Here is a 26739-nt window from a genome sequence, read left to right on the forward strand (position 1 = left end):
TCACTGCTGCTGGAGATCTCTTTAAATAGCCGTATGCAGATCTTTGTTTTGTAAGAGTCTCTAATGTTAGGAATGTTGTAGCGTATCATTAGCATAGAAGGTCCCATGTATTGTTTTGTGAAGTTCAGCAACCGGACAGCTCGCCGTTGCAGTACGGCCAATTTTCCATATCTGCTTTATTACCGTTTCCTCGTACTAAGAGGCAGTAGCTAAGATTCGAGTGCACAAACAAAAAGCACAGTTGTATGAGAAGCCCGATAGGCACAAAGCATCGGATCCGTTGTAGCAAGCCAACAGATCGTGCAACCTTAGTGCGTACCTTATTTATGTGCTCTGTCCAGCTTAGGTGTTTGTGAAATGTAACGCCCAGAAACGAATGGCTTGAGACGTGTTGAAGTTGGGAACCAGAATAAAAATGTTTTACGTCGTAATCTGTTTGCGTATTCTTGGAATAAAAAATTGTAAATTTCGTTTTTTTTTGCATTCAAGGGAAGCTGAAAGGTTTTCCAGAAAAAATCAGTGAAGAGTTGTACGTCATGGTTTTCAACCCCCCGAATTCGAATATCGCATCGAAATTGAGTGAAAGAAGCGCAAACAGATTTTATTTCGACGCAAACTGCAGCAGCAGACTCGGGGCAGCCCGCGCGCCTAGTTTACGCCTGTGATTGGTCGGGCGCCTCGGGATGTCAACACTGGTGTTTGTCCGCACCGACCGCTGCCGCCACCCATGAAGCACGGTGCAAGGTGGTTTGGCACCGTGGTTTGGCACCGTGGTTTGGTGAGACAGTAATGGAAAATTTCGAGAGCTTGCGTTTCTCTTAGGATTTGGCGTTAAGTCCAAACCTGATGAGAGCGATCTTGAGCGCGACGGCGACGGGCGACGGCTTCGAGCGACAAAACGGGCCGTCGCTTGAAAAGATCACTCGGTGTTGTCGCTCGATCGCTCGTCTCTAGAAATCTAGAACTCGTCGCTCGTCGCCAGGAAGTGCTATGAGCGACTAGCCAACAGCGCGAAGCCGGAACTGGATGTACATAAGTGAAATACTACTTATTGTCGCACGGAACGAGCAAACCATTGAATTTTACGCATGCAAGAATAAGAACCTTCAGCAATATTTTGTGCACCTTTTTACAGTAAAATACATCAACTTAAATTAATAAAGCACACGTCACACTAGTTCTGGCGCGTATTTGCTGCCCTCACACCATGAAGTTTTTTTGAAAGACAACCCACACAAATTTTGGAGTGTGGTCAACGGTAAAAAATCTAGTGCCATTGAACTCTGTGATCCTAACAATGAACCTGTCGATCGGAGTGTCTGTTGTGAAGTATTGAATGACGCGTTCATATCTGTATTTTCAGATTCTGTGCTGTGCGCAAGCGCTGTTTTTTCTGATGTGCATTATTTTCCAATGCTCCCCATTACCATTGACCTAGATGGCGTTGTAAAGTTGATACAGAGCTCAAAAGTTTCTGCATGCAGTGGAGTAGATGGTATCAACACGAAATTTCTTAAGGGAACTATTACTTATTCATCTATAATTCTTAGCGAAATCTTTGCTCAGTCACTTCAAACTACCATCCTTCCGAATGATTGGAAGGCAGGGATGGTGATTCCCGTACATAAGTCTGGCAGTCGGTACTCCCCCCTTAATTACAGACCTATATCCCTAACTAGCGTTCCTTGCAAATTAATGGAGCACATAGTTTGCTCACACCTGGTTTCATTTCTCGAGTCAAACTTATTTTTCACCCCCTACCAACACGGATTTAGAAAACACTATTCCTGCGAAACACAGATTTTGTCATTCACTAATGATTTATTCCAGGCGATGGATGCTAACTTTACTATTGACTGCATTTTTTTAGACTTCGCCAAAGCATTCGATACTGTTTCACACGAATTACTTTTAACTAAATTAAGTAACCTCAACATTCATCCTAACGTGCTTGCTTGGATCAAGTGTTTTTTGTCTAACCGTTCGCAATTCGTTTATGCTAACGAATACTTCTCTTCCACTGGTCGAGTAACCTCCGGTGTACCGCAAGGCTCGGTTCTAGGACCATTATTATTTTTAATTTATATTAATGACCTCCCCGACCAAATTAAATCATTAATTAAGTTATTCGCCGATGACTGTGTTCTCTATCGTGTCATTTCTAACCCTAGCGACTGCGATACTCTTCAATCAGACATTGGCATAGTAACATCATGGTGTGCTAGATCCCAAACGAAGCTCAATTCTAATAAATGTAAGGCGATGCGTGTGTCCCGTGTTGTAAGAAATACCACCCTTCCTACGTACAATATTAACAACATACCTGTAGAAAATGTATCATCATATAAACATCTTGGTATCTACATTACACACAATCTTACATGGAACATTCATATAAATTACATTTACGGTAACGCTAATCGCATGCTTGGGTTTTTACGGCGTAATTTTTCATCGGCAACTGCAGCTTTCAAGTTATTTCTGTTCAAATCTTTAGTGAGGCCTAAACTTGAATATGCATGCTCCATTTTCGACCCTTCTACTCTAAAGCTAAAAAAAACCATCGAATCCATTCAAAATCGAGCTGCTCGTTTTATTCTTTCGAATTATTCTCGTCATGCAAGTGTCTCATCAATGAAACTAACCCTTGACTTGCCTAACCTAGAGTTACGTCGTAAATACTTTCGCCTATGCCTTTTTCACAAGATTTATTACTCTAACGAAACACTTACGGATGAAATAATCTCCCCGCCATCATACATATCGTCACGCACGGATCATCGTTTTAAGGTTGAACTTTCAACTTGTCGCACCAACGTTTATTTTGATTCCTTTATACCAAGAACGACGAATGACTGGAACCGCCTCCCTGCCTCCATCACTGCCATTTCTGACGCCACCAACTTCAAGAATATTGTTAATGAATTTATTTGCAGTAATCACCACTCCTCTCTGTAATGCCTCCGGACCTTGAGAGTATGACAATAAATAAATAAATAAGTTGTTGCTCAAAGCCGTCGCTCGCATGTAGTTCGGCTTGTAGGCGACGAGTGAAACCGAAAACCACTTCCATCACCTGGCTTGTCGCTGTCGCGTGCAAGATCGCTTGTATGGGGTTTATACTTTACTCCCTACATGTACGAGCCGATTGCGAAGAGCCGGCCTCCCCAAAAAGCAAGAAATGCTGGTGAAAGCAAGGGTAAGATCTTTGCATTAGTAAGATCTTTCGACGCGAACGAAGGCGAACTGTTAGCATCTCCTCGTGTTGGGAATGTTCTTTGTCGAGTATGTTTTTTCGCTAAGCTGCATTCAGCGATACAGTGAGTTCGATTCCGGGCAAGCAACTGTAGAGTTATGATCCTGCATGTCTCCTCGTAGAACGTAACCAGTGATGCGATCTTCGGCATTTGTGCGCTGCCCCAAAGCTGTCGGTAATCTACACAGACGGATTAAACGTGGGAAAAGTTTGCCGCTTCTTGTAGCACGTGTACTGTTGAACCTTCATCAGAGCGCCATCCGCACGCTACTCCTAACAGGCGTATCCCGTCGGCTACGTGACACGGTCGGTTTCTCTCTGTGCGCGAGGGGGAGCGCAGCATCCTGGCGTGAGCCGGCTTTCCCAAAACAGGCAAACTTTACACTTGCACTGCGTTATGGCAGCTGCATGCAGGCTATTTCGCAACACACGAGCGAATAGAAAATTCGCGGCGCTTGGCGATGAAACCTGCGTCAAAGGCGGGAGATAAACATGCACCTTCCGTTTAGCGTGCTAACACGAAGGAGAACCCAAAGGATGATTTATCGATAAACTCTGGTAGTAATCGTCATCACGGAAGTGGTTAGAGCACAGCAGTGTTGTTCTTGAGCGCCTAAAATTCTTTTGCTTCACAGCAGCCTCCCACTTAGCTGAAAGCTTCTTGTCTTGCGGGTAGTAATGGAAGACAACATCGTCGCGGTCGCTGGTTTTCATGCGACCCTAGGCTGCACAGAACGCCGGCATTGTCGGCCCACCATTTCAATTGATGGTGCGCACGTTAACTACCATTCTACATAGTCTCAAACAAAGGAATGCAGGGTCGAGCGAAGCAGCTTATGACGGCACTCACGCAGAAACAAGCACGGTCAGGCACGGCCGCGGAGACTGCGAAGGAACGGAACACCAGTGCTGACGTCACTACGCCGCAGTTTCCGGTCTCCGCTCGCATCGTCAGCGTCAGCAGCAGCGTACGGCACTCGACGGGCGGCGGAGCGACAGAGCAATTTTTACCGACGATTACGTCGCTTTTCAGTGAAAAATCCTCCCCCCAAAATTTTACCTGCATGGTTTATAAGGTTCGAGCATGCGTATATGGGCGCCTTCTTGAATTCGACAGACTCTTAAGCTTCCCTTTGTGTCAAGTTTATTTAGATAGAGCCACTCGCTAAGTTCTTGTAACCAATGGGTTGCGGTAACTTCTAGTTCGTGAAGGCCTGCGCCGGAAAAAAAGACATTAATGTCATCAACGTACAGCACGGTTCCCTTTGTGAGTGGAACGTTAGTTAGGTCATTTATGTACGTAATAAATAATAACGCCTCTAAAATGGAGCCTTGTGGTGCCCCACGTTTAATCACGCTCTTTTCAGAACTGTACCATTTCAAGGAAGTATACTGAGATCTAGATTCAAGGTAGCTATGCATAAGTTCTAATGCTATGCCTCTAATGCCTTACATTTGGAGTTTCTCGAGTAATATGTTGCTTTTTATGATATCAAAAGCCTTGCGAAAGTCTAGGAATATACCAATGATAAAATTTTTTTCTTCGATGTTATAATTCCATCTCGGACTCTCAATAATGCCATTTCGGTCGATTTATTCTTGTGAAAACCATATTGCTTATCCGAGATAACGCCTTTATCCAGAAAACAAAGCTAGACGCTTATACATAATACGTTCAGCCACTTTGTAAAGTACCGGCAATACCGAAATCGGTCTATAATTATTCAATTCATTGTGTTTCGCACCCTTAACGATTACAGCGACACGAGCTATTTGCATTGTCTTAGGAAAAATTCCACTTGATGATATACTGTTACAAATGTGTACCATGGGGCCACGGATTATGTGAGCAACTGCTTTAATAGGCTGGGCTTTAATGTCATCCTCGCCTGCAGCTGATTGGTTACTCAAGGAATTACGAACAGAAAAAAATCTGTTTCAGATGTAGGCGTAAGAAATATAGTGTCGTTGATGCGATGTTTTATACATGTTCGAATATCACGTTCAGTGCAAAAAGCAGATGTAGAAGTTGAAGCACCGGCATTAACAAAATTATTAATAAATAAATTAGCTGCATCGTTACCACAGTACTCGTCTCCATTTACAACAATTTTGTGTGGCACATTCGGTGAAGATGACCCTATTAGCTCGCGGTATAAGTTCCACGTTTTATGACCATGATTCATAGAGGCTTCAAATCGGTGCGCGTAATATTGCAATTTAGCTTTCTTGAGATCACTGCTCAGCTTGTTTCTAACTTGTTTAAACTATTTAAGTACGTCAGGGTCGCGAGTCTTTAGGAAGTTATTGAATAATTTGTCTTTCTGATGGTTGCGCTTGTATAGTTGCTGATTTACCCATTCCTTTCTACTTTTTTATGCTTGACCACAGGGACGTAGGGAAATGCTACAATGTATATTTGTTTCACTTTGTACACGAATGCATCATATGATGCTGTAGGATTTTCTTCAGCATAAACATCAGACCAATTTACACTGGAAAGTAAAGTTTGAAATATCCCCGTAGTGTGATTATTTATGACCCACTTGAAGTCGTGTTTGTTATCTGTGCGCACACTAAATGGCAATGCGGCAAAAAACGGCAGATGATCACTTATGCCCAAACTGAGCACTCCAGAACATGCCCCATCTTTTGTGGTAGAAGTAAAACATAAATCAATCAATGTTTTTGAGTTCGAGGTTATCCGCGTAGGAGGTTCAATAAGGTTTTTACAGCCATTTGCTAGCATAGTTTCAATATGTTGGATCCTGTCATTATTTTTTGAGAGTAAGTCAACGTTGAAGTCACAAACAATTACCGATTGTAATTTCTTCGTGCTAGCAAGTTCAAGTACCGAATCCATATAATGAAGCAGTTTCGTTAGAGCACCTTGAGGTGGGCGGTAGACAGCAACAATCATAATATTTCGAGAAACTGTTGCAACACATTCAAACCCATCAGTCACACTTGTAAATACAGCCAAGATTTCGCAACAATGGCATTCACGAATCGAAAAAGATACTCGATCACCTCGTTTTCTTGAACAATAAATTGAAACGAGCTTGTAGCCCGAGAAATGTATAACGTCATACTCGCTCGCATGCCAAGTTTCCGAAAAATCTAAGAAATCAAAACCGTAGTTCAGCTGAGGAAGGTATGCCTTAATATCAACCTGTTTGTTTCTTAACCTTTGTGCATTCATATGAAACAGTTTAAGCCCGTTTTCATCGAAGCTAGTATTTTTCGTTACTAAATTGTTCAAGGACCTAACACTGTGATAAGGTTCCGTGTTTGTGGTAGTTTGTGGTCTTTGAACCTTAGACGATTTTGCTTAGGTCGCTTTCTATGGCAAGCCTTATTGCTCGAGCATTCGGCTGCTTGCGTACAAAGATAGTTCCTTGTGAACTCCAAACAAAGTGATAGTTCAATTCTCTTGCCTTGTTTTTTGCAAGCCAAAACAACCGCTTGTTTGTTGCACTCAAGTTATCAAAAAATTTAATGCCCGACGTTTTGCTCCCGAGGATTTTTTTTTCCTTTTTGAACCATGTAGTATTTAGTGTTCCGCTGGAAAACGAACAAGAAGGACAGGGTCCCTGTTTTCTTTTGCGCTTAGACGGCGCATTCCGTCAATATCTTTTCCAGATAATGGCGGCAGGCCAAGCTGTGTAGCAATATTATTTATTTCAGTTAACCGATTCTCGCCATCTTCTTGAGGCAAGCCATGAATTTCCATGTTCTGTTTTCTGCTGTACTGCTTTAGAGCGTTTATTTCTTCCTTTAACGTTGAGATCATTGTTGTGTGTAGTTGTGTTTTCGCTAAGTTCCTCATTAGATAACGTATCTATAGAAAATTGGACCTTAGACTAAGTTTGGGACGTATGCGTGTTCTGTTCCTGATATTGTACTTATCTGCTATTTTACATAATTTTGGTTCTAAACAAATTCTTTTTTAATGAACGAGAAAGCGACTAACTGAGAGGCCCAACTTTTGTTGGTCACAACCGCGTGAAGCTCATGCAAGCTCATATGTTATGCTTGTTTCACACTTTAGAAGCTGTAGGCGCGAATACTGCCTTTCTGCTTTTGTATTTCCTGTTGCAGTTTGTCTTTTCCTTTTATTGTCAGAGATTGGTATATAAGTCATCATTCTGTGCTAAGAACCTACAGTGAAACTACCGTGCGCACTTTGTTGTATCGTAAGTAAATCATTCTCCTTTCAAAAGTATGTCCTGTGTCTACGTCCGCACGAAGATATCTGCATGAATCGACAGCATGCTTTCAGATTGCGTATACAGATGAAGTGGGCATTCCGTGAAAGCATACTTCAGGTGGTAAGAGAAAAATCTTACGGTTTTATTACTTGGTATAGAAGGCGCAGTTGATATAACGAAAGCAGAGGCACTCAGCTATTCTACAAGATACGTAAATTTGAATTCCATCTCTCCTTCGAGATAATTAGTTATGCAAGCGTGCAGTCCATCTCACCTGCTTTCAACCACTTCCTGGCGCACCTTACTTAGCCTGACACACAGCACAATTGCGTCGTGCCCGCTTTAGCGTTTCTTGGTAATTGTATAATTTTGAACTGACTTCATGTTTCGGGTTGTGAATTATGTATTTGTTCCAGCATATATATATGTTTTATATATATGTGTTGTCTCCTTTTGTACAAATTTATTGAAAAGTGTGTACCACTCCCCTCAATAATGCCCTGTGGGCCATGAGGGTATCTGAAATAAATAAATAAACACGGCGTTTTTTTCTTCGTTTTTTTTTTCTTTTTTGAATTTGATGTGCATGAAACGGCTCCTCTTCCGCACTGAGAATTGCTTGACTTTCAGATAGCAGAAAGGGCTCGTTGCTGTGGTGCTGATTATAGAAATGTAGCACAAGAGACAATGGACAAATCACGGTTATTCAAGGTTCACTTTGCGCCGGAGCCATCGACTTCCAATGCTTGATATGGAGCCGTTGTCAGCTTCAATACGGCGGAAAAATCGCGCCTGATTAGAAATTTTCAAACAGCTAAATTATTTTTTCTTTTTTTTTTGACGACAGTCGCAGCAGTAACCTTTAGTGCTTCGGCCCCGCTTGTCGCACTCTGACGGAAATTCAGAAACGCTTGTGTCAGCCTTTTGGTGCGCATTAAATAATCCCAGCTGATCACAATTAATCCGTAACCCTCCATTACTACGTCCCTCGTAATCCAAAGTAGTCTCGGGATGCTAAATCTCACAATAAATATTATTTAACTACGCCTCGATTTCTTTCCTACCTCCCTTCTTTTAACATCGGCGGCACTTGTCGCAACGTCACACTCTCCCGGCAGTTAAAGAGGTGCAAAACAAGCTCGCGTGTGCAAAGCGGGGAAGCTTCGGATATTTGCAATACAGTTGCGGTAGGCTCACGAACGGCGATGCTGACACGCCTTGTTCCTACCACATTAACATTGTATCGACAACTGCAACGGAGCGCGATGAGAGAGCACTTTTCTCGCACTGAAAGAAGCTACATCGGTCAGTCTTACGGACGAGGCATCCCTGTTACGGCCAGCGGAAGTGAATAGAAATGTTCGTCGGTTCAACAAATTTAAGAGACACGCCGGCAAAATCCCGACCACTTATTCGACGTGTCAGAATAGTGGAGCCGTATTGCCGTCACACCGTCAAGGCAGCGCAACTTTGAAGCAAGCGCAGTTACCGATATTTGCAGCTGCTCATGTGGCCGAAGGATGATATCTGACTGAACCTTGTGAACGAGGTTTGAAAGCTTCTCAGGCAAAGCGAAGTGCCCGCTTAAACACCGACTGCAGGGAAGAATCTGCAGCATAGCGAATACAGGCAAGACATTGAAAAACAACATTCACCTGGCGAAGCAGTTTTGGCGCAGCTCCCATGCTCCGAAATCTTACCCCCTTTAGCCGTTCCACCCCACATGACAGATGTTGAAAGCGGTAGTCATAGACTGCTTCTCATTTAAACTGCTCTTTACTATCACTAACCAAATAAGGATCGACAATAGTTACACAGACTATATGTACAACCCACACGATCGCGGACGGTGAACAATCGACATAAAACGACAGCCTCGGAAGCAAGCTATGCGAGTCCTCTGTGTCAGCGCAGTGGTTAGAGTGTTTGGTTGGCACGCGATGTACCACGCGCCAACCATGCGGGCCGCATAAGCAAGAGCCGCATAATATAGACCGCAAACGCAGCAGGGCGCTTGGAGTGAGCCATTTGTAAGCGTTGAAATTTCGATCTACCTTCCGTGTTATGCGCGCTGTTTTAAACTCGTAGTCACTAAGCGTGTGGTTCGCTTCACTGGCCATGCACTTTCGCAGGGCCGGGATGGCGAGTCAATTTTTTTTTACTTATTGCCAATTTTTAAAGCAACATGTGACGTTTTTGGTGCGATTTCATCACATAATTTTCTGCGTAACCACTCTTGAATGTATCAATTGCACTGGATTTGTTTATGCCGCGTTTATGCGTCGTTATGCCGATTTGTTTATGCCGTTCTCGAAAGTTCCAAACAACACACAAACACACACGTAAAAGTACCGAAATACCTGTGTCCTCGTTAAATCTAATATGTTTGTGAATTTATACCCGCCAAGATGGCTTAGTGGCGTTATCGTTGCGGTGCTAAGCACGAGGTCGTGGGATGTGACCTTATTTCTGTGGGGACGAATTTCAAAGGCGGCCGTGCATTAGATCCACTTTAAAGAATGCCAGGTAGTCGAGCTTAATCCGAAGTCCCACACTGAGCGTGCCTAGTAATCAAATCATGGTCTCGACACGCGAAACGCCAGAATTTAATTTGTAATAACAACTCATGTTACCTAGAAAGCATTAAAACCGTTGACCTGGGCATTGTAGCTTGGAGCTACAACTCGTGTATGTGTGTTTAACGAAAAAGAGTAACTGGTTAGTTGAAAGTTACTTGCAAGTCGTAATTCCTAAAGAAGAATTATCAAATCCAGGGCTGCCGAAATGCCGTAAGTAATTCGAAGAAATTTCTTCTTTTTTTTTCTAAATTTCAATCATACAGCTACCTCTTGTTTTACTAGAATAAATGTCACTGAAAAGCCGAGACAGGAAAGATGGGACGTAGCTGGTATTAACGCATTAATCAAGTCTTAAATGTTATAACAGCGGTCGCGCCATCGTTGTAAATGACTTTCAGAATAAGCTACCAAAACTTCGCAGCGGCTAGTACGCTTGCACTAGGTTGGACATTGCGCGTTACAACGAACCCTAAACAATTTCTTAAAGATCCTTGAGCTCAGTATATCATCCCGGACATACATATGCCTCTTCTTTTTAGTCTTACTCCCATTCTTGCTGACGGATCTTAACGAGTCCAGGTCGAACGTTGCAGTGTGGGCAGCAGGTTGTTGCTCTCACGTACAAAAAATCTGCCTCTCTTTCTTGTTGTCACATCATTACAAAGCGAAATGCAAAGGGAATGAATATCGTACCTATTTTGCAGCGCTTTATTTGCAGCCGCAGTTTCGCAAATGTCCAGCCCAAAACTATGCGCCCCATTAGTGTAGTCAGGGCTTGTGCCACGTGACGCAATTCCGCAATGCTTGAAGCTGTACGGTAAGGAAGCACCGCGATCCCTCGCCGCGTGCAAGAGATTACACAGATTTACCAGAAAACTGACTGAAACAAGTAATTGAGTCACAACCGAAGTAATCCAGTCAAGATCTGGGGCTTCGACGCATCTGCCTGTAGCTTCAATCTTGGTGCATTTGAGCTTTGAGCCCCAAGTACGACGTCTGGTATTGTGAAGTACGCACTGAGTGCCTAAATATTGCAAAACGTAAAGACTGGAATAATGACCACAATGAAATTCTCGAAATAATTATGCTATGTTGCTTATTGAATACTAATAAATTATTCGATTGTATTTCGTAAACTTATACATGTAACTTACGAATTTACTCGAACAAATAATGTGGTACCGAGAAATGTAATGCAAAAGGATAGAAAGTTGGGCGAGTTTGTACGGTAACATGATCTTGAATTGTAGAGCGAAGTGACACAGACCGAGACCAGAAGCAGACAAAACGAGCGTTCGTCCTGTCTGCTTCTTGTCTCTGTCTGTGTCACTTCGTGCTACAATTGAAGATAATGTGGTACCACACTAAAGTTGGTGTAGCTGCTATAACCCAATTGTATTACATTATTTTGTGCACCTTAATTTTAAACAACATATACAGGCATTTGTGGACATCCGGCAATGCTTCTGGATGGCCTCATCAAGGTCACTCGTTTATTTATTTACTCTTTATTTTTATATTTTTCATACTATTGCAATTGGTGGGTCACCGGTGAGTTCTGGAACATAATTACAAAAGGAGACAAAGCAGAGTCGCCCATGTGAAAAAAAAATGAATAGAAATCACCGAATGAGAAATAAAACGTACCAAACACACTACAAGATTGTTGATACATATTACAATATTCCTAAAAAATATATAAGATCTAGCAGAGATAGTACACGATTGTTGACTGAAATGATACTCTTCCTTAGGACTTGACTTTCCTGTACGCGCAGTGATCCAATTTCTAAGAGGAGATTATTCCGAGTCTACAGATGTGGGAGAAAACGCGGGATTAGTGCTGAGAAATCTGTCGGACTTCCGGGGTGCTGCAGATACCGGAGCGGTATTTCGCACTGTAACAGGTTATCACAGGCTGTCCACGAAAAGCGTGCCTCTCGAGGGGAGGACTACTTGAAGGACGCAAGCCGTTCTCGAGCGCGCTTCCTCGTCGGGCGCCGGGCGTCTGCCAGCACGAACGCCGCGGGGAAGCGTCCAACTGAATGCAGCCGCACTCATCAAACGCAATCACAAAGCTCGCGGCTCTCGGGGTTGAGCACGCCGCGCAACAAAAGAAGGGACATGAGTCACGCGGCGAGCAACAACAACCACCGAGATCGAAGCGCGGACTGCATCAAAAAGTGGAGCGCTCGGCCCGCTCCACAAAAAGCTCCGAACAACAACAACAGCGACGCCACGGCTGAGCGGGGTCTCGACGAGGGAGGACGAGAAAAAATAACGACGCCGACCTTTCAGCAACATCGGAGCACGCAAAAACACAACAGCTGCCAGAGGGGAAGAAACGAAACAAAGACGGTGCAAGTACGCGGGAGAGAGAGAGGAGGGAGCGGGCTTCGTTAGGAGGCAACGGGAGACGTAATGCGCGGACTGCTCCGCCTACAGTCACAGCAGGACCAAAGGGCTGGTTTAGGCACGTGTTGAAGCCCCGCTCCTGCTTGCCGAGATACGCAGTCAAATGCGGTTTTCCAAGCTGTTGTGCGTGCGGCTGATTCGGCGTTTGTCGGCTGCACTCGCTGTGTCCAGTCTACAATTGCGCCGCAAACAACCTGTGCCGTTATGCGTGCGGCAATGTCGTCAGAGGACCTTGCGCGAACTGATCGCTGCACTTCTACAGTGGCCCTTTTCTCGGCGATACCGCGCCAACTGCTTACATCAACGGCCTCCGTTGCCTCCGCGTTGGACGCCGGTGCGGCTTAGAGCAAACCTCCGTTTGGGGAGACATCGTGGACTGGGTGGACGGCACGAGGACTCGGCGAACACGCAAACGCGCCTTCAGAGCTGATTAGGCTGTGTCCAAACGGCGCGAGCAGCGCATGTGGTGCGTGTTCTAATAGCGAGGCGAAGGAATATTCGAAGCTATCAATACTTTCCGCCCACGAATTGAATCAGGATCAGTGTGTTTTGATCTTCGTTCTTTATTTGGCAAATACACTGATGTCGCGGCTTGTCACGTTGCCCGCTCGGTAAAGTTACTCGGTGCGGTCACTATTTCAGTATCTTCTTCCTAATCGGGTGGGCTCAGTTCCGATAGATTTGTTCTTGCTGCGCACAAGGCTGGGAACGCAGCTCGTTATTACATTGTAACACCTTGTATAAAGGATGTGATATTGGTAGTAACTCGCTTACCCTTGCAGACCGTCACCGTTCTTCACCTTCGACCATTCGTGGCTATCGGTGTAGTCCGTCAGTTATTGTGTGGTGCGTTTATATTCAAGTGCGCGCCCTTCCACTTGTTCTTGACACGTTGGCGATAGAGTGGGCACACGTTTCAGAGCCAGTTGGTGCGCGTCGATACTGGGCGCGAAACTTGCTATGAGAGGAAGCGGCGCTACTCGCTTTGTCAACATTCAACGAGCTCGCTCTTGCCGACTTTCTGGCGCTGAAGTACATTCTTTGAAGGTTAGGGATACAACGCTGGCGGATGAGCAAATTTCTGTATCCTGGAGGAAACCTGTACATCTCGAAGTGCCGGTAACACGTACGAACAGTTGCAGCAGCGATCCGCGAACTTGGCTACACTAAATGTGCTAGTCACTCTCTTGCAGGCGGTCAGGTCTCCAATCCACATGATTCTATCCAGCATGATGGCAGAACAGCGAAAACTAAGTTGCCATTCCGACAGCCTCGTATGCGCGCGCTGTCGCCGAGGCCCCGCAGTCTCGCTTCTTTGGGACGAAATGCTCCGCCAAAAGGGTCCATGCAAAGCCGCGGTATCATTCCGAAACCGTCTAGCTTTGCCGAATTACACGTGGTGTATTATGCTTATACGACGGCTAATAAGTGAGAAAGCAAACATAATACCAGTGCTAAAAGAAATCCAAGAAAGAAGGCGGCTGCGCTACGAAATGCAGTTTTCTTGGAGCGAAAATTCCCCCACCGTGCCCAGTTCCACAGTACTGATTTAGTATACCTAGAGTTCATAAGCCACAAATTGTCCACTAATTTGGTCTCTCTATAAAAATTACGGAGCTTTACGTGCCAAAACCACTTTCTGATTATGAGGCCCGCCTTATCTGGGGACTCCAGAAATTTGGATCACCTGGGGTTCTTTAAGGTGTACCTATATCTAAGTACACGAGTGTTTGTTCATTTCGCCCCCATCGAAATGCGGCCGCCGTGGCCGGTATTCGGTCCCGCGACCTTGTGCTTAGCAGCCCAGCACCGCAGCCACTAAGAAACCACGGCGGGTAATTTGGTCTTGCTCTCCTATCTGTTAGCCTGCTGCTAAGCTCAGATGACACAGCAACCACTACCGAAAAGCGTTGGTCCCGGCGTCGATCCTAGGATCATGACAAATTCATCCTTTAACCGCTGAGCTTACTTCTTGAGAAAGTAGCATGACTATCTTTGGAACTGCTGTCAGTGGATCCCCTTATCATGCATTTTGCAGAGGTTCGTAGGAAGAACAGCATTCATACGGATCCTTTCTTAATATGTCATCCATTGTGGCACACAAGTGCACCTTTCAGGGACACGATTCAGAAGAAATACTTATTTTTCTTGAGTTTCCTAGCAAGACAACGCATTCGTGCAAGCTCTCGCAGTGCGGACACGTAACCTTATTATATCTCACCTTCTCCGCAAGGGTACCGCAGGGATGAGTTCGTATAGGGAAAAGCTCAAGCGGAGGAAAGCAAAAGCACTCTTCACTTAGTAGTGCCCATCCCTTCTTTACTATTCAAGCCACACGTTCGGCGAAAAACAGTATTTTGCTCGCTCAGTGGTGAGGGGGCCTAAAGCTGGGAATAATTGCTTTTGAGCCTCACCGATGAAACCTATCACAGGGCGGGGGCGGATTAGTGTGCGCGAGGTTCGCCAAGACGAACGGCCACGAGACGTTGGCCAGGCGATGGGCGAAGCACCTCAGGGCGCGCTTTTCAAAAGGAAGCGAGGATTACGCGTCTCCCACGGGGGCTTAGGCCTACCCGTGCGCTGGGACGAAGGAGCCGCAGCGAGACGGCGTTTTTATGCAAATGAATCGCTCGCCTACGGGCCGAAGGAGATGCCACGCGTGGCCTCCTCGTTCGGCGCACACGAAGAACCGCAGCCCGGACAAATGTCACGTGAGCACAGTTGCCGCATAAATTACTACACGGGCGCCCAACAACTGCTTTGTACCAATTCACCAAGCAAAGGTGCCCGGATGTTGTTATTTTTACATTCTTTGACCATAACTTTCTGGGCGTCTTTATTCTCCCAGTGGAGTGTTTCTCGCTGAGAAATGGCGGCACTGGAAACATCGAAGGCAGTCCTACGCTGTAAGAGAGCCGAATTGCGCCGACTCCGGTTCAATGCCGAATGCTCCCGAAGCAAAGTGGTTTCTATTTGTGTTGCAAACGTTGCAGCATTTCTTTCCGACATCTGGTTCCTTTAAGCATGGCGAAATTGAGGCCCGTTTTGCGAAAGACTTAAATGAGCGCACTTGTGCGCGAGCTTCGTCGATTTTCGGGCAACTCCTTGGGACAACAGCTCAAACTGCGACGTTGAATGAGGCGAGGAACATGCGCTACCAGGCTCATTTGTCAGCTGCGCACTGTTCGGGCCGCGCAGTGGCCACAAATCGATGTTCTGTCCCGAAACAAGCACAGATTGCTTTGCACAAAAGACAACGGATGCCCCTATCTCTTCCATGCATGGTCCGACCTATCGCACGGTTACGACCTCTCCGAAAACAATGCAGCGCAAGCGATTGCTGCAATCAGCACGAAGCAACCCCAGCATGCGCGGTATATCTATAGGGGTTTGGAGAATCTGTCCACTGAGCGCGGTAACAAGTGCAGCGCGAATTCAGTTCCGTATAAGACCACAATGCTCCTCCGCAAATACTGTCTCCTCTGTGACGTGGTGCAGTTGAAACGCGGGTACTAGTGAGGTACCACGCTTTCAAAATTTCGACCAATAAAACACAGGAGGAACTAAAAGATGGCCGACCTGGCGCACTGCCGCATTCGATGGAAGCGAAGCTTTGGCGAGACGGCAAAGTGGAGCACAACGCGGTTTTCGCCGAAGAACGCGTCCTCGGCCGTCATCGGCCGCGAGGCAAGCTGCATTCGAAGGTAACATTCTACGGCGCGATCACTTTCGCACGTATCAACGTCGCACGCGCCGAAGCAGGCGATGAAAGCCCTTATGAAAACGAACCATGAGTTTCTGTAGAGGACGTGATGTGTTCCTTAGGTGACATCAGACATTCATAAGAAATGCATCGTCTAATGTTTTTTGGCATCACAAGTACATCAGAGACTCAAATGACAATGCACCTTAGGATTTCTGATGAGAGGAGTGTACAGCTTTTTTGTGTTATTGCTAATGTCAAAGTACATCATGTATGAATGTGTACGATGCCAAGTCGTGAAAAATTCTTTGTAATGCGATAGCATTAAATGGCTCATGAGACGCAAAATCCGGCATTGTCGGCATACAAAGAGGTTACAAAGAGGTTACAAACTCGATGTACAAAGAGGTTACAAACTCTCAACCTTTCATGGGAGTCGAACACACTACCTTTGGCGGCAATTAAGGCTACGAACCCACGACCTTTGGTGTTGATTAAGGCACCGGTAATTAAGACAGTTATTGAAGATATGGTTAATTAATGCACTCGAACGCACGTAGGACTCTTAGTGGAAATCGAAGCCTGTTACTCAATATGGTAATTAAGGCGCAGCTGATTATTATGTTGTTAATTAAGACACTCGTACCCACGAGCCTTGGTGCTTATGAAGGCGCTGTTGATTAACGCGCACTTAAGATGCAGTTATTTGAGGCACTCGAACCCACGACCTTTGTTAATGATGACGATGCTAATTAAGGTACAGTTAATTACGATCTAGGAATTAAGTAACTCGTACACATTACCTTGTGTGGGAATCGAACCCACGACCATTGTTGTTAATGAAGGCGATATTAATTGAGGTAATGTTAATTAATATATAGGCAATTAACACCCTCGCACCCACGATCTTATGTGTTAATGAAGGCGGTGTTAATTAAGGCACAGTTATGATACAGTTATTTGAGGCACTGGAACCCACGGCCTTTGTTAATGAATATGGTACTAATTAAGGCGCAGTTAATTAAGATGTAGCAATTAAGTCACTCGCACCCAGTACCTTGGGTGCGAATCCAACCCACGACCTTTGTTGTTAATGAAGGCAATGTTAATTAAGGTACTGTTAATTAATATAGTCAGTTAGGGCACTCGATCCCACGGCGTTGGTTGCTAAAGGTTATGTTAATTAGGCATATTCAATTATTATATAGTTACTGAAAGCACTCGAACCCATGACCTTGTGTAGGAGTTGTGCCCACGAACTTTGTCGTTAATGAAGGTGATGCTAATTAATGTACAGTTAATTAAGATATAGTTGATGAAAGCACTCGGACACATGACTATTGCTGAGAGTCCAACCCGTGACCATTGGTGTTAATGATGACGATGTTAAGTAAGGAACCGTTAATTAGGATACAGTTAATTAAGACACTCGGACCCTTGGCCTTTGGTGGATGTGGTTCCGATTCATCGTTAAGGACAGTCTAAGAGACAAAAATGATGAAAACGATATAACACAGCGTGAGCGCCTTGTACTCAGGAAACGCTTCCGATATATCAGGGCTAGGCACAAAACAACGACGTCATTTTCTTTCCTTTTTAAAGAGCACTGTAAGATGGTGTTACCCCGTTATCACATTTGGTAAACAGTGCAATCCTATAGCGTATGCCTTGTTCTGAGCAGTTTGATTTCTCGGATGTGTTATTAGTCTTTAAGTGGCAAACCGACAATTGTGCAGATTGACATGATTATGACATGGAAAACTGCGCGTAAAAAATTATGGGGTTTTACGTGCGAAAATCACTTTCTGATTATGAGGCATGCCGTAGTGGAGGACTCTGGAAATTTCGACCACGTGGGGTTCTTTAACGTGCACCTAAATCTAAGTACACGGGTGTTTTCGCATGTCGCCCCCCGTGAAATGCGGCCGCCGAGGCCGGGATTCGATCCCGCGACCTCGTGCTCAGCAGCCAAACACCATGGCCACTGACCAACCACGACGGGTAAAAAGAAAAAAAAACTGCGCGTAAGCGTCAGCGTCTCTTTGCTGGAACGCACTGTAGTACTTGGTTGAAAGCACATCGTACGCCAGCGCACATTTCTGGCATATACAACATAGGACAAATGCACGCTACCGAGACATGTGGGTTTTTCGAGGAATCTTCGTGGATAGCACGATCAACACAGAAGGCACGAGCGACAGGAGTGCAACCCGCGCACATTAAACATACTAACACGAAAGCAAGATACGGGCGACACGGGCGTAAGCTGCGCCACACGAGCAGATTTGACGCTTTCCGACTGACACTGTTGCAACTGGCACTGAAACATCGCACACTGCACACAGGCGTCCCTCGGAGATCACGTCAACGATGTCTGAGGCCATATAGTTGATGTTAACGACAGCAGGAAGTTATTTAAATTGAAGTGACGGCGCAGGTAGCACGGGGAGCAGCCAAATGCGTAATTCACGGGTTTTATGAGAGGTAACCGAAGCGAAAATCGTTCGATTAACGTCACCGCAACGGCTTTCTATAGGGTTAACATTTTCAGATCTCGAAGGCCATGCTTTTGCTGGCTGCAAATAGCAGAAGCGATTCAAATTGAAATTGCGTTATAGAATTTCTTTCTATGGCAAACTATAGCTTGCAATATAGACTTATCTGTGGTTCTGTTTGTCTTGCAACAGCTATGCGCAATTAGGCAGCCGCACAAATCCTCAGATGACGCTAGCCGAGGCATTGGCCGGCCCCAACCGACCTGTTGATGGCGCCACCCACCATCCCGTTTCCAATCCAATCCAATCCAATCAGCCTGTCGCTTTGTTTACGAGTCGGTCGGGCGTGCGAGCTGCAACGATGTGCTTGTTTGATCGTGTGTTTTTGTGTTTGCTGTAACGAAATATGACTTAGTTCGCGTGCGCATAAGCGCCACAGACAGCTTGTGTCTCGCTGCAAACTCGCCGTGTGCGTGGCGCGCCAGCCAAATGTGGACCAACGATGTTCATGCCATGGAGTGCGTTCCCTTTGTCTGGTTGTCGTGGAAAGTTGGGTGGACGTCGCGAAGAAATAATGCGTATTGTTAGCGTGCCACTGCTCCTCCACTATGCACCGGTATGTCTGCTGGGAGTAACATCAAAGCATCGGCAACTTGGAGGGCGCTTTTCGACCGCGTCGTGCCATTCAAAAGGTGAGTAACCGTGCTTGCAACTACACACGTGTTGTTCGTGCTTCTCGGTGTGGGCATAGGGTGCCTTGCGAACGTAGGAAAGAGAACTCCCACGACAACAGTGAAACCTATGCCGATGCTTGTTTGGTGTCAGAGTTTAGTTGCGCGAATTTATTGCCATAATGCGGAATTGAAAATCTTGATAAGCGTTTTCTTCTGATGAGAAAGATTAAGTTCGGAAATAATCGTGTTCATCATGCGCGCTTGTGCGTGAGCTCCCGCATTTCTGCTGATGTCGCATAATAACGACTCATCTACCTCTTGACCGATTCTCACTGCAATGACGTTTCCTCGCTTATAAATGATTCGACGTTGTAGATAATCTCTGCTTACAAAGTTTTCGATTTAGGAGTAGTATTAGGAGAAAAGAAATGTATGCAATCACAGCGTGCTACTGGTACAGGTTTGTTTTGAAGGGGTGTTGCCATAACTTTGACGTAACTAAACATTACAAGGGATAGTTACTTAAAGTCATGAAAGAAACTCTAGAATCGTTATGTAAAGAAACCTTCATGTAATGCGCTGCTGCTGCTGCTGCGTGTCAAATTTTGCCTTGTTGAAGGGGTCCCCATTATCGTGACATTCATCAGTGACTTCGACTTTGTGCTCTGTTGCCACCCTGCACCAGTGCAGGCATTGTTTTCGTGACTGTTTTTACATGCTCCTTGCATGTGTTCACGATGTGATGGTCTTATTCTGCCACAGCTATAAGTTAACACAGAATTCTCTTTGTAGTGGTGAAGCCGTGACCCACAACAGTGTCCACATAACCCGTGGCCATGGCTGCAGCAGCACGGCATGTAATCTGGATGGACATATCAGGTATGCTTTAAGTGTACGTGTTCACAAAAGTGGGCTTCGGTATCATTAGTGGATAAGTGTATCGACATATTACTTAATGAATCTTGCTAAATAGGCTAAATATTTATGCAACTTTATTCCACTTGATGCTTATTTGTGTTTGTAGACATTATGCACACGTAATCTTGTTCTGTTAAAACTGCACCTCGCATGTCCTGACGTTTAGTATTTTTCTCGCATCAATTGCTTGGCTGCAAGTCCATTTTATTTTTGTCTATTACGCAGTATGTTTCTTTTTTATTTTGGTTTTATTTGTTTGGAACTGTTTCTTATGCTGTAGCATATATGTCCCTGTTTTCCTTTCTGCTTATGATACACACATGTGCTGTTTTTGTGCATGTAAGAATTCGAAGTGTAGTGTGCCATAATGTCACAGGTCTAAGCACGCAGTGTGCATACCATTGTTTAACATTGATATTTACAATTATGTCTGTTTTGTTCTCAGAATAACTGTCACTGGCAAATACACATTTGATGAACTCGAATTTCTTGAAATGAAATAGGAAGGCCAGTATTCATTGTGCTGCAGTTACTTAAGTAGTGAGGTCTTTTCTGGTAAGCTTTCTATTTTTTCTCTCACTTTCTTCGTATTCTTTTCTTTGCAAGCTACCCCTATTTATGCTGGTAGGCATTGTAGCAGTTGTGAGTGTGTCTACTGCAGCAATGTCACAGCTAGTTTGCACACACTACAGGACACCAACAGATACCCATCACTGTTTTTGTGCATTTCTGAGAACCAGCTGTGTCCACTCGGCAAAACTTGTAGTGTCTATTTTAATTTGCCAATCAGTTCATGTAACTTTTCAGGACAAAATTTACGCAGTGAGGGAAGGGAGACCACTCAACATGACATTGGCTAACAACTGACTGTTTAAGTTGTTGGAAGGACTAACAAAAATAGCACTCGTTGTGCACTTGTGTTGTGCACCAGTTAATTTGAGGGATGGCAGAAGTTGTAATACAAAGGCATAAAATCATGATAAATGGTGTTTGCATAAAAAGAAGTAAGTGAATAGGCAGACACTAATTTCTATCCCTTGTAATCTACAAAGGATGCCTTTCTTCATGCATTGATAATGGGGGCTGGCTCACACTTTTTGTAATTTATGTGGTGTGCCTGACTGATTTCTTTTGCCAATTTTCATCCATGGGTGAAAACAGATAAACAATCCTAATCCGGCCTGAAGCCCCATTGCGGATATGTGTGGCCAAGTCAGACGAGCATACTGGTCTTTTGAGTGAAATATGGTGATCTCATAGGTACATATTTAGGCACCAGCCAGTCTGCGCTATGTACATTTGACTACATGTGAAAGGAATACAGTACAGTGCCTCTGACACGTACTGGACAAATTTGGTGCCAGCTTTAACCAAGCAACCCTCGCTTGCCTCCTTGCCTTTCTCGATTCAATTTTCAATTCAATCAGTTCATGTAACTTTTCAGGACAAAATTTGTGCAGCGAGGGACGGGAGACCACACAACATGACTGTTGTGCATATGCTGCCTAATTTATTTTTGCTGGAAATATATGTGCATTGCAGTCCACAAGTGAATTGACAAAGGCACCCAGGCATTGGAGGCTTGCTTATTTAAAGATACCCAAAATTTGTTTCGTATCTCTGAGGGGCAGTGTAGGCTATTCTTTTGATCACGTGCATATTTGGTCCAATGTACATTGGGCACGCTGATTAGCCGGTGCCTCAGCATGCGCCTAGGAGAGCGCCATAATTCACTCAAAGGACCAGTGTGCTCGTCCCTTTTGACCATGCATTGACATGACAAGCTGTGCTCTAGATTTAGATTGTTTATCTGTTTCGTTCGCCTATGGCAACCGATTGATACAACGAAATCAGTGAGGAATACCACATCCAAAAATGGGACATGTGTCAGTCAACGCTCATTATGATTGCATGACAAAGAGGAATACTCAATAATGACGTGGGATAGCAACCACCATGCTTATTTATTAAATTATTTTTATGCAAGCTTGTTTATCATGCTTCTACGCATTTGTTTTTCAACTTGTGCCCTCCCTCTGAAAGCAGCGCTCGGGTTTAAATGATAAAAAACACCAGACATGGTGGGGTGTATTTCTTGAATGGGATGTATGCCATCATTCAGGAGGCCAACACATGCATGACATAGTAGGCTTGGAATGTATGAGAACTGTGCCCGTAGCTGATGCAAATATTCTGTAACGACTGGCACTTGGATGTCTCTGGGATGCATTGGGTTGCCCGTGCACAAACACTCCTACGCTCATTTCCAAGCCAAATAATTAGTGAGATTTTCTCATTCACGCTAGCAATCCAGAGACACTGCTGTCCTTTGTCAAGTGGAAACCGATATAGCTGAAGTAGTTCACAAAACGTACACATGCCACAGCTGATCCACGTTGCACGTTTTTACAGCCAAGAGCAATTTCTGCTTACTGTAGTTACTGCTCCACCCAAAGGCCACACAGTGGTTCAACAACTTTGTGTGAACCGACCCCACGTAAATTTTTCGCAGAAATAACTATAACATCTCCAGATCGTTCTGCAGCAAGTGATACAGCGTGTATTTCCGTGGTTGATTGCCAAGTTTTAATTTTCTGTGCTTTCTACCATGCAGGGTACACGTGCAATTACTTCAAGATGACGACACTCCACCTCAAGAACAGCCTCTCCTCAGTGATAAGTAGCGAGATTAAATGAAAGGAAAATATCACATTCGTAACCAGACTGATACTGTGTTTTCCTTCCATTTAACCTCCTTCTGCATTTAAGGAAGCACTGATATGCCCAATAAATGTTTTGTTAAATATCTTTCTTTGAGTAATGTCTAACATGCAGCATATGTAGGGCCCATGTAGATGTTGTCAAAAGTGCTGCATCTTCGCTGGACCTACATGCATACAGGCTGCATATATCAAGCACCAAAGACAGTCACGCACAGGTAACATATTTAAATAAGGTCTGACTGCCATTGGGACACCTGAGAAAATGTTACCACACGTGGTGGCCAATTTTGTTATAGGAGTAATATGAGCACCAGCAGTCTAATGTATAAGCTCATTAGAGATTCATTAGGAAGATGTGAAAAAGTCACAAGAAAACTGCTTTGGAGCGCACATTAAGAACACATTTCATGCTCACAAGAAAAACACTCGTCAAGAATTCTACAGAAAGACGGTGGCCAATATGTTTTAGAATGACATTAGGAATACATCAGAAAATTCCAAAGAAACTCATCATAAAGTCTAATGGCTGTGATGTAAAAACTCGTCAGACTTTCTTGTGAAACTCATCTCATATTTTCATAAGGGAGCGTGCGTGGCGCCGCGCCAGAAGCGCTGATCAGCAGTGAGCCACGTTTGCCGCGGAAGGACGGAAGGAAAAAAACTATTTAAGGCCAACACTAAGGCCCAGTGAAGTAGAGCGCCTGCCCCGCTAAGGCTCGTTGTTCATTTTCCGAGTCCGAGTGAAGCCAAGCACTCCAGGAAGGAGGGGAAGGGTAAGGAAAATGAGAAGAGGTAATGGCAGTGTTACATGAGTACAGAATGTGTTCTCCACCTGCCCTTATCTCCGGACAGTTGGGGCAGTGAGCTGTGCTACGCCAACCGAAGTTGTAGAGCATTAGTGGCGTGAGAAGAGTGTTCGTTTGAACTTTACGAAGGACATGTGCTTGTTCCGTATTGAGTGAGGAGTGAGGTTAGGGCAAAATAGTACGGTTTTTCTTGATGTTCTTGTTGTGTTCAGCTATTTGCGCTTTGTACGTGGCAGCGTCTTCCACTGTCGTTGGATTTGGCAGGGGAATCGAGGGCGCCCGGAGGTTAATTTCGCGAGCACGTTGATGAACCAACTCATTTCCCTCGATCCCAGCATGACCAGGCACCCAACACAGGGTGATTGTAATGTTCGGTTTGCGGTTACAGGATTCTGTTAAGATGTCATGTAGGTGTGTTTCCAACAGTCGTTGTTGTATGTTGCGAATGACTTTGCTGGAGTCGGTATAAAGGTTGATGTTACTGGAGTGGTGCTTAGTGAGTAGAGAGGCTTCTTGTATGGCATATATTATCGCGTGAGTCTCCAGAGTGGCTATGTTGGGAGGGTTGGAAAATGGCCCAGCTGTTTTGATGATTGGTGCTGTCTGTCCAAGTGTATATATTGCATACGCGTATGATCCCATGTCAGAGCGTGTGGCGTCCGTGTATATCGTGATGCATTTCCTGTCTATGTGGTGATGTTTTGCTTGCGCTTGACGTCGACTGTCATGTAGGTGTGGCGTCATATTTTTTGGTATGTTTGTAAATGCAATGTTGCGTGGTAGCGGAGGGCTTTGGTTAACTGGTGTCAACTGGATAGGGGCGTTCCCTGCTCGTTTCAAGATGTCGCATCCTTGCTCCGTACAAGACAATCACGCTACTTGTCTGTCTCGGTGTTGCTGTGTTAGTTCTGCGAAAGTGTGAAAGAGGCGCGTTTGTTGAAGGCGCTCATTTGACGTGTATATGGGTAGGCCCAGGGCGGCCTTGTGAAGGGTGTTGAGTGAAGATTCGAGTTTGTGTTTGTGTCAGTGTTAGGAATGGGGCGGTGTACAGAAGCCTACTATACACGAACGCAGTCACGAGCTGTGTTGCTTGTTCTTCTCTCAGTCCGTGTTTTTGCTAATGATTCTTCGCATTAGGTGCGCGAGATTTCGGCAGTCTTTTTGATGTTGTATAACGTTAGAATTAGCATTGTTGTTGTGATTTATGATAAAGCCGAGTATTCGGCACGATTTAACTTTTGGTATCTGCTTGCCTAATAAGGTGAGTTGTATCAGGGCGTTTGTTTTCTTTTGGTAATGTGTTCGATTGATGAGGAGAAGTTCCGACTTTTCTGCTGAAGGTTCGAGTCCGGCTTTATGTAAGTGGTTAACTATGGTCTCGACGCCTTTCTAGAGGGTCGTTTCGACGTTCCCTGGGGATCCGGTTTCGCACCATAGGGTATTATCGTCGGCGTAGAAAGTGTGGTGAAGGTTAGGGATTGTGGATAGCTGCCTTGATAGCGCTGTCCTGCAAAGATTAAAGAGGGTGGGAGGTATAATCGATCCTTGAGGTGTTCCACGAAAAATATTGATGGGGGAGGAAAGAGACTGCGCTGCCTTGAAGCGTGCTGTCCTACCTTTGAGGAAACTGCGTTTGTAATTGTACATGTTGGGGCCGCATCTACTGTCGTGAACCGATTTGAGTACATGATCATGTGTGACATTATCGAATGCCTTTTTTATATCTATTGCCAGAAGGGCTTGGGCCTGTGCTGTCTTTGGCCGCAGAAGCGTGTTCTGTAGTATGAGAAATGAGTCCTGTGTGGAAATGTTCTTACGATAGCCTATGAGCTGGTGCGGAAAATGTGTCGCGTTATCCAAATGTTCTTCTAGTCTGTTCAGTGCAAGCCGTTCCATTGTTTTGCCCATACATGATGTTAAGGATATGGGTCTGGTTTTCCCTGGTTTTGGGACCATGGTAATGTGTGATGTTCTCCATTCGTCTGGGAGGGTGCCCGCGTTCCAATGCTCATTTATGTGCGAGAGAAGCGTTTCTTTATCTCCGTCGGGCAGATTACGCAGAAGAGTATATGTGATGCCGTCAGGACCCGGCGCCGTCGCCCTATTGTTTTGCAACAATGCTATGTTTATTTCTGCCATAGTGAAGTCACCACCGATGTTGTCGTTAGGAGGGCCCGTATAGTCTGTGTACAGTGACTGATGTGCCGCAGGTATGTAAAGGGTCCGGAGTCCATCAAATGTTTTGTTTATACCTTGTGTACTGGCGTGTTTCTCTATGGTAGGGATAACTTGTTTCTTTGTGCCGAGCAGGGCACGCAAAAGATGCCACGTGTGTTTTTCGTCTAACGTATTCTAAATGCTATCGCAAATATGGTTCCATTCTGTCTGTTCGAGCGTCCTGGCATGATTGATCACTTGAATAGTTATATCATCTACCTTTTCACGAAGCTGATTGTTATGCGGTTGCTGCAATAACACTCTCAATAGTTTTTGCGCTTTTTCCAGACGCGTGTGAGGTGCGGGTCGGGCTGGTCTGCCGGCGCTGAAGTTGTGTGCGTGTCTGTGACTGCTGTCTTAGTTTCTATGAGGTCTTTAGCCCACGTGTCCAAGTCATGCCCTGTGTCAGTGTTATTCTGCCTCAGTTTCCGGAATTTGTCCCAATTTGTGAAGGTGACTGTAGCGCAGCGCTTTCGAGGCGTCATGTGTATAATGATGTTTAGTATGTCGTGGTCGTTAGTTAGGTTTTCATGGGTGTTCTCCCAGCTCGTAGCATATTCACCTTTGTGCAACGCGAGGTCCGGTGTAGTAGGAACTTGATTTTGCGCCGCTGCGCGAGTTGTTACCCCCGGAGTGTTGAGAATTGTGTACTGAAATTTGTTTATGTTGTCTTCCAGCAACCTGCGCGTTTTCGTGTTCGCCTTGTATCCCCATGATGTGTTGGGCGCATTGAAGTCTCCCA

General features: G+C 44.9%; 1 protein-coding gene across 14 annotated transcripts in view; it reads right to left on the minus strand.

The window, feature by feature from the left end:
• nab (NGFI-A-binding protein homolog) overlaps window positions 1–26739 on the minus strand; it is a 1159032-nt gene that overhangs the window by 112768 nt on the left and 1019525 nt on the right. The gene's annotated exons all lie outside the window — the stretch shown is intronic.

This window comes from Dermacentor albipictus, chromosome 4, assembly GCF_038994185.2.
Source record: "Dermacentor albipictus isolate Rhodes 1998 colony chromosome 4, USDA_Dalb.pri_finalv2, whole genome shotgun sequence".
Taxonomy (NCBI): domain Eukaryota; kingdom Metazoa; phylum Arthropoda; class Arachnida; order Ixodida; family Ixodidae; genus Dermacentor; species Dermacentor albipictus.